Here is a 7,831-nt window from a genome sequence, read left to right on the forward strand (position 1 = left end):
ATTACGCGTACGCTTACGCGAGACTGGTTCTACCGACGTGCTTTGCACACAGCTGGCTGGCGGGTGTCAGTTTCTCCAACTTTAGTTGAATCGAGTGTGACTACGCCCGGTCCTTGTTGAAGGTTAAAACAGCACACTTGACGAAAAATCATTGAGGTTTTTGATGCGTAGGTAAGAATGGTTCTTGCTAACCCGTAGCAGCCATGTAAAATTTGCAACAACAAGTAGAGGACGTCTAACTTGTTTTTGCAAGGTATGCTGTGATGTGATATGGTCAAGACGTGATGATATATAAATTGTTGTATGAGATGATCATGTTTTATAACAATTATCGGCAACTGGCAGGAGCCTTATGGTTGTCACTTTATTGTATGCAATGCAATCACCATGTAATTGCTTTACTTTATCACTAAGCGGTAGTGATAGTCGTGACAGAAATAGTTGGCGAGACGACAACGATGCTTCGATGGAGATCAAGGTGTCAAGCCGGTGACGATGGTGATCATGACGGTGCTTTGGAGATGGAGATCAAAGGCACAAGATGATGATGGCCATATCATATCACTTATATTGATTGCATGTGATGTTTATCCTTTATGCATCTTATTTTGCTTAGTTCGGCGGTAGCATTATAAAATGATCTCTCACTAAATTTCAACGTACAAGTGTTCTCCCTGAGTATGCACCGTTGCGAAAGTTCGTCATGCCGAGACACCACGTGATGATCGGGTGTGATAAGCTCTACGTTCACATACAACGGGTGCAATCCAGTTTTGCACACGCAGAATACTCGGGTTAAACTTGACGAGCCTAGCATATGCAGATATGGCCTCAGAACACTGAGACCGAAAGGTCAAGCGTGAATCATATAGTAGATATGATCAACATAGTGATGTTCACCATTGAAAACTACTCCATCTCACGTGATGATCGAACATGGTTTAGTTGATTTGGATCACGTGATCACTTAGATGATTAGAGGGATATCTATCTAAGTGGGAGTTCTTAAGTAATATGATTAATTGAACTTTAATTCATCATGAACTTAGTACCTGATAGTATTTTGCATATCTATGTTGTTGTAGATAAATGGCCTGTGCTACTGTTCCATTGAATTTTAATGCATTCCTAGAGAAAGCTAAGTTGAAAGATGATGGTAGCAACTACACGGACTGGGTCCGTAACTTGAGGATTATCCTCATTGCTGCACAGAAGAATTACGTCCTAGAAGCACCGCTAGGTGTACCACCCGCGCCGGCAACTGCAGACATTATGAATGCCTGGCAGTCGCATGTTGATGACTACTCGATAGTTCAGTGTGCCATGCTTTACGGCTTAGAACCGGGACTTCAACGACGTTTTGAACGTCATGGAGCATATGAGATGTTCCAGGAGTTGAAGTTAATATTTCAAGAAAATGCCCGGATTGAGAGATATGAAGTCTCCAATAAGTTCTATAGCTGCAAGATGGAGGAGAATAGTTTTGTCAGTGAACATATACTCACAATGTCTGGGTACCACAACCACTTGACTCAACTGGGAGTTAATCTTCGTGATGATAGTGTCATTGACAGAGTTCTTCAATCACTAAGCTACAAAAGCTTCGTGATGAACTATAATATGCAAGGGATGGATAAGGCAATTCCCGAGCTCTTCACAATGCTAAAGGCTGCGGAGGTAGAAATCAAGAAGGAGTATCAATGTAACAGCCTGGTTTTTGGCCCTTTTTCTTTTTCTTTTTGATTTATTGGTTTTTGCTCTGTTTTTCTTTTTGGAGTGGTTCTGTGGCCTTGCCACCTGGAAATCATCCTCATTCCCCCTCCCAAGTGGCTTATCATTCTCAAAACCTTGCCAAGATCATGTCACTTCACTGCTTGACCAAACCCTAAAATCTTTTTCTAGGGAATATTCCTTTTTCTATTAAAGGAATAACCCTGTCTGCCCTAGGTTGTGAAGCAACCTATATTTCTGTCCATCCAAAAATTCCCAAATAATTCCCATGATTTCTTTGGGTCATATGTTGCTCAAATATGCCCAAACATCATCTTGGCCAGTTCAAAAATAATTCTCCAATAATTATTCTTCATTTCTGTCCAGAGTGGCATTTTGTGAAGGAAGTGCCACCTATCCAATCTTGTTTGCTCCCAAACTTGTTGGGCATTCTTTTATGTCCAAATAATTGCCTCATGCCAAAATTAAACTTTATTTGCCTAGCCAATCTTCCTCAGTGATTTTTCAAAGTTTCTGTCAGACAGAAGCCATTGTGAAGGAAGTACTAGCTAGGGTTATCCAAATGAGTTGAAATTTTGCATGTCTCTTCATGTGCTCATATAATTACCCTCCTCCAAATTTCAGCCCCATCCAATCATATATGTGAGCACAGGACCAAATCTTTCATTCTGGCAATATTTCCAGGTTGTGAAGCAAGTGCATTTTATATTGCTTCAAAAATCCTGATAAATTACCAGATCATGCTCCTACCTATATAAGATCTCTCCACCAAATTTGGCACCATTTCACTAAGCCAATATTTCTCTAAAATTATTGCAAGTTTTTGGTCAGCAAGAATGTTTGTGAAGCAAGTACCATCTTGGTAAATCCAATTGGTATGAAATTTTTACAGCATCATTGTATGACCAAATCATCATCCTATGCCAAATTTGAGATCAAGTTGATGCTTCATGTGAGTGCATCATCATACTAAAGTTTCTGGACCATTTTGGTCAGTTGCAAAGCAACTATATTAATCCTTGATTCATTTCTCCTCAAACTCTCCAGGATTGTAGTTCTTCCTTAGTTAATCATCGTAGACAACTCCATTGACCACAATCAAGTTCCCGTTGATCACCAGTACACGTCCAAGTTTACTGTAGTAAACTTCAGACGATGATTACCGTTTAACCACAGAGCTTTTCATCGATCTACCACCGCAGTTGAAACCTCTACTGGATGAACTTACCACTAGACAACAGGTTCCAGCCCATCTCCCCCGCTACATGGCAGTGCACGCGATGACCGTGACGATGGCAAGCCTGTGCACGCGATCTGTGTGCAGTGGCCGCGTCCAGTGGCCGTTTGTGCTTCAGCACCTCCTCCTCTCGTCGCCTTCGCGCGCGTGACCGTGTCCAACGTCTTCACCTCATCGTCACCACCCCCTGGACAACTCACCCCCTCCGTCTGCTTCCTCACCGACGCTCGCCACCGAACGCCCACAGGAGCATAGTGCGCCGACCGTCGTCTTCCTCCTCGTCCCTTCCTCCCTGCGCTCCCTTGGACGCCTCTTCCCCATGAGCTCTCCCTCCTGTTCCCTCTCATCACCTAACCCCGAGCTCATGCGCGTGCACACGCGTTCGCGGCGCCGGACACGTATCCACGGCGACGCCAGCTCGGCCTCCTTGCCTCGCGCCTATTTAAGCTCTCCCCCGAGACCCCCGAGATCACCAACCCCCTCTCCTCACTCCCAGAAACCTCCCCGGCCTCTCCTCCGAGCTCGAGATGGTCCAGAGCCCTCCCATGGCTGCCTCGGCCATCACCGGTTGCTGCCTAAATTGGCAAGCCCGAGCCCATCCCTCTCTTCCTCCACCACCTCGGCCCTCCCCTAGTACTCTAGAGCCACTCCAGCGCTTCCCTTCCTTCCCCGGTGGCTCTGTTCTTCGAGGTCGCCAGAGCCCGAAGGCCTCGTCCGCCGGCGCCCATGTTGCCATCGCCCTGGTCCACCCCACCGTCTGTGGATGGGCCCTGGAGATGCGCTGGAGTCCGTTGATCTCGTCCATGTGCGGAGCCTCGCCGGAGATGCCCTGTAGCTCCGGCAGGCCTTGTCGGGGCCGGCTCTGCCGCGGCCAGGCGCGGGCGAGAGGAAGGAGACGAAGGCCCCGAACCCCTCCCTGCTAGCTGGCCGGTGGACCCCGCGGTCCCACCCGTCAGCCAGTCAGTCGTTGACCCCGCCCCTGGCCACGTGGTAAGTGGAAGCGTATTCCTCTGAATACGTCTTCCTTTGTCCGAAAACGTATTCTTGCTTTGCTTCAACCAGAAATGCGTTTTCTCTTCAGGAAGGCATATTTCTCTCTGTTGCAGCCAAGAATACGCTTTCCAGTTCTGAAAGCGTATTGTCTGAAATACGTTTTCTGTTTTTCAGCCCAGGGACCTGTTTGTGGAGAAATCTTTACAAATTGGTCCCTGAACTTTGTCGAGCTATAACTTTTTGCTCGCAACTCCGTTTGAGGTGAATCCAAAGACCACGTCTTCGTTTCGTCGAGCTCGTTCTGTTGGTTTCATTTTCACTATGGTTTGACATACTGGAAATGACCACTTTGCCCTTGCTCGTAACCAGCTCCTCCGAGAGAGAACTATTTCCGGTGATTCTTTCCGCGGCTTCACCGCACTTCTTCCCGGTGATTTCTTCATCCCCAGGCAAGCCACAACCACCATTTGCATGATAGCCATGCAGTAGCATTGGTTTTCAACCTGAACCTTTAATAACTGTATGTTTGTTTTGCTACTGTTGTCGTTATTTCGGTTATGCTTATGGATCGGTGATTACTCTCATGCTATGCTTTCTTGCACTTTGTTATCATGAACTACTTGCTAGTATTACTTTCATATTGCCATGCTTGGTAGTAGTACATGTTAGTTTGGTCATGTTCTTCGGTGCATGACTGTCGTTGGTTACCGAGTATCGTTGATATGCATTGTTCTTTTTCTATTAGTGGGTTAAGTGTTTACTCGGTAATGTTATTGATGTGTTCTTGCATGGTATTTATTGCCGATGCTAGTGGTCATGTTATGCTATGAGTAGTGTTGTACTTGTGATATTCATGCTCGTCATTATGCCATGCTCAGTTGGATATGATTCATTGTTAATACGGTTGCCGCACCCCATGCTTATATCATGCTCATGCATTATAATTGCATCATGTTATTTTATCATGGCTCAGCATATTGCATTCAAGTTTAACCAGATTAAATTGAACTTGAACAACTGTTGGCTGAGTCATGGTGCCACCACATCAAGCTGACCAGTGCAACCACATTTTCCTAATGGGAAGGTCCTAGCTGGGTCTATTGTCATGCCTCTCGCCGGTGACTCCAACGAGGGAAGGTTATGAGCGCACGCTACCCTGATCAGGTAGGCGGACATAAGATTTGTGTGCCCGTTGTTGTTCTTATGGTACCTTGTCCCCGTTTGGGACCGTTTATGTTTTGCCACGATGGTGGTTGTTGGTGTCTTTGGTAGGCACGGGGCCACCCATGACTTAGCCCAAAAGGGGAGTTTGTCGGAGTGGCCGGGAGGGTGTCATGACAGTAGATCGGTTTTGTCGGAACGCCGTTGGTCCACCCAAATGGGAGTGCGAGGCCATGGGTTCCGTGGTGTGGGTACAGTGTACTAACCTCTGCAGAGTGTATATTACATCTATCGATAGCCGCGCCTGCGGATAAGGGCCCAGTTTGTAGTTGGTCACACTGTGGGTCAACAGTAATAATAATGTGCTTAATAACAACCCTGGTTCGATGATGAGATAAGTTGGTTATGTGATCCGTGAATGATCACCATTTGGTTAAGAGGTAACCCGTTGAGCCAAGAGTGGTTCCGTTTGTGATCCGTGAATGATCACCGCGGTATCGAGGATACCGAGTTGTTGGATATTCGTGATGTTGTGCGAGAATCGTGGGTAAAGATCAAGCTCCTTGTAGTCATTTAATGACTACTACGGTATTGTTTATACCAAGCTTGATTGGATCCTGAGATGATCGTGTGATGTCCGAGGTTGGTAAGTGATGCATGTGATGGTTACGAGGTAACCCGAGCAGAATAAGTGGTGCATATAGTGTCATCATGTTGCATGCTAGTATCGTCAGAGTTATATGTTCATGGCATGCTCATATTGTTCTAGATGTATCATGTTCATGTTGTTCATGCCATGTTATCCTGATGATCTCATGATAATTCCTGCTTAACCTGTAAATGCCATGTTGTTGTTTGTCTTGATTGCTTTGGTTGCTGTGAGCTTGCAAGTACATTCAATGTACTGACCTGGCGTGTCATGCCAAATTGCAGGTGATGCCGTGATTGCATGATTGTTTGTCGAGGTGTCCGTTCGTGCGAGCTAGATCGTGTCCCAGCCAGAGTCCCTACGGAGTGGAGTTCACCACCTTCGTCGTTGTTCCGCTGCTAGAGTTATTCTGCTGCATCGAGTTGTTCTGCTGCTTGCATAGAGCAACCGTGGCAGGCGTAGTGTCGCCGTGCTGATGTAATCCCATTGTATCCATATAGCTTGTAATAAAGAGCTGATTTGTTCTATGCTAAACAGTGACGTGTTCCAGAAGACTTCTCCTCGATCTCTGGGCTGGAATACGGGGCGTTTCGGTTTCTCTGAGCCGGGGTGCCACAATCAAGTGTTGATGGTCAACAAGACCACCAGTTTCAAGAAGAAGGGCAAAGGGAAGAAGGGGAACTTCAAGAAGAACGGCAAGCAAGTTGCTGCTCAAGTGAAGAAGCCCAAGTCTGGACCTAAGCCTGAGACTGAGTGCTTCTACTGCAAAGGGACTGGTCACTAGAAGCGGAACTGCCCCAAGTATTTGGCGGATAAGAAAGATGGCAAAGTGAAAGGTATATTTGATATACATGTTATTGATGTGTACTTAACTAATGCTCACAGTAGCGCCTGGGTATTTGATACTGGTTCTGTTGCTCATATTTGCAACTCGAAACAGGGGCTACGGATTAAGCGAAGATTGGCTAAGGACGAGGTAACGATGCGTGTGGGAAATGGTTCCAAAGTCGATGTGATCGCGGTCGGCACGCTACCTCTACATATACCTTCGGGTTTAGTTTTAGACCAAAATAATTGTTATTTGGTGCCAGCGTTGAGCATGAACATTATATCTGGATCTTGTTTGATGCGAGACGGTTATTCTTTAAATCAGAGAATAATGGTTGTTCTATTTATATGAGTAATATCTTTTATGGTCATGCACCCTTGATGAGTGGTCTATTTTTGTTGAATCATGATAGTAGTGATACGCATATTCATAGTATTGAAGCCAAAAGATATAAGTTTAATAATGATAGTGCAACTTATTTGTGGCACTGCCGTTTAGGTCATATTGGTGTAAAGCGCATGAAGAAACTCCATGCTGATGGGCTTTTGGAATCACTTGATTATGAATCACTTGATACATGTGAACCATGCCTCATGGACAAGATGACTAAAACTTCGTTCTCCGGAACAATGGAGCGAGAAACAGACTTGTTGGAAATAATACATACTGATGTATGCGGTCCGATGAGTGTTCATGCTCGCGGCGGGTATCGTTATTTTCTGACCATCACAGATGATTTGAGCAGATATGGGTATATCTACTTGATGAAACATAAGTCTGAAACATTTGAAAAGTTCAAAGAATTTCAGAGTGAAGTAGAAAATCATCTTAACAAGAAAATAAAGTTTCTACGATCTGATCGTGGAGGAGAATATTTGAGTTATGAGTTTGGTCTTCATTTGAAACAATGCGGAATAGTTTCACAGCTCACGCCACCCGGAACACCACAGCGTAATGGTGTGTCCGAACGTCGTAACCGCACTTTATTAGATATGGTGCGATCTATGATGTCTCTTACTGATTTACCGCTATCATTTTGGGGTTATGCTTTAGAGACGGCTGCATTCATGTTAAATAGGGCACCATCTAAATCCGTTGAGATGACACCATATGAACTGTGGTTTGGCAAGAAACCCAAGTTGTCGTTTCTTAAAGTTTGGGGCTGCGATGCTTATGTGAAAAAGCTTCAACCTGATAAGCTCGAACCCAAATCGGAGAAATGTGTCTTCAT

The 7,831-nt window shown here is 45.2% G+C and overlaps 1 long non-coding RNA gene across 1 annotated transcript; it reads left to right on the plus strand.

Moving 5' to 3' along the window:
* Window positions 1-3,459: 3,459 nt before the first annotated feature.
* On the plus strand, window positions 3,460-6,732 carry LOC123493875 (uncharacterized). Its single transcript, XR_012184864.1, has 2 exons — window positions 3,460-4,222; window positions 4,331-6,732. It is a non-coding gene; the product is annotated as an uncharacterized lncRNA (long non-coding RNA).
* The last annotated feature ends 1,099 nt before the right edge of the window (window positions 6,733-7,831 follow it).

This window comes from Aegilops tauschii, chromosome 5, assembly GCF_002575655.3.
Source record: "Aegilops tauschii subsp. strangulata cultivar AL8/78 chromosome 5, Aet v6.0, whole genome shotgun sequence".
In the NCBI taxonomy this organism is placed as follows: Eukaryota; Viridiplantae; Streptophyta; class Magnoliopsida; order Poales; family Poaceae; genus Aegilops; species Aegilops tauschii.